Raw genomic sequence first — 1,015 nt, forward strand, 5'->3', positions numbered from 1 at the left:
ATGCATTTCTGCTGCAAATGCCTCTGGAAGTTTCATGCCGTTCGTATGCCAATTGTGGCAACACGAAAATGACCCGTTTTCCCATTCCGAGGGATTTCTGTGCGACCCTAACAGCCCCGTGAGCCACAAGAGACACATCCCCGCCAATTTCTAGCGTTTCACGGGGTCTATCCGTGAAAAATATAGACGTTTTTGAGTGCACATGCATTTCTGTTGCAGATGCCTCTGGAAGTTTCATGCCGTTCGTACGCAATGTGGCAACACGAAAATGACCCCTTTTCCCATTCCGAGGGATTTCTGTGCGACCCTAACTAACAGCGCCCGTGAGCCACAAGAGAGACATCCCCGCCAATTTATAGCGTTTCACGGGGTCTATCCGTGAAAAATATAGACGTTTTTGAGTGCACATGCATTCCTGCTGCAAATGCCTCTGGAAGTTTCATGCCGTTCCTATGCAATGTGGCCACACAAAAATGACCCGTTTTCCCATTCCGAGGCATTTCTGTGCGACCCTAACAGCCCCGTGAGCCACAAGAGAGACATCCCCGCCAACTTCTAGCGTTTGACGGGGTCTATGCGTGAAAAATATTAAAATTTTTGAGTGCACGTGCCTTTCTGCTGCAAATGCCTCTGGAAGTTTCATGGCGTTCCTATGCAATGTGGCAACACGAAAATGACCCCTTTTCCCATTCCGAGGGAGTTCTGTGCCACCCTAACAGCCCCGTGAGCCACAAGAGACACATCCCCGCCAATTTCTAGCGTTTCACGGGGTCTATCCGTGAAACATATAGAAGTTTTTGAGTGCACATGCATTCCTGCTGCAAATGCCTCTGGAAGTTTCATGCGGTTCGTACGCAATGTGGCAACACGAAAATGACCCGTTTTCCCATTCCCAGGGATTTCTGTGCGACCCGAACAGCCCCGTGAGCCACAAGAGACACATCCCCGCCAATTTCTAGCGTTTCACGGGGTCTATCCGTGAAAAATATCAATTTTTTTTTGACTGCACATGCAT

The sequence above is a fragment of the Petromyzon marinus genome, unplaced genomic scaffold, assembly GCF_048934315.1.
Source record: "Petromyzon marinus isolate PM22_M1 ecotype Great Lakes invasive population unplaced genomic scaffold, UKy_Petmar_22M1.pri1.0 PM_G_Scaffold_66, whole genome shotgun sequence".
NCBI classification, from domain to species: Eukaryota; Metazoa; Chordata; class Hyperoartia; order Petromyzontiformes; family Petromyzontidae; genus Petromyzon; species Petromyzon marinus.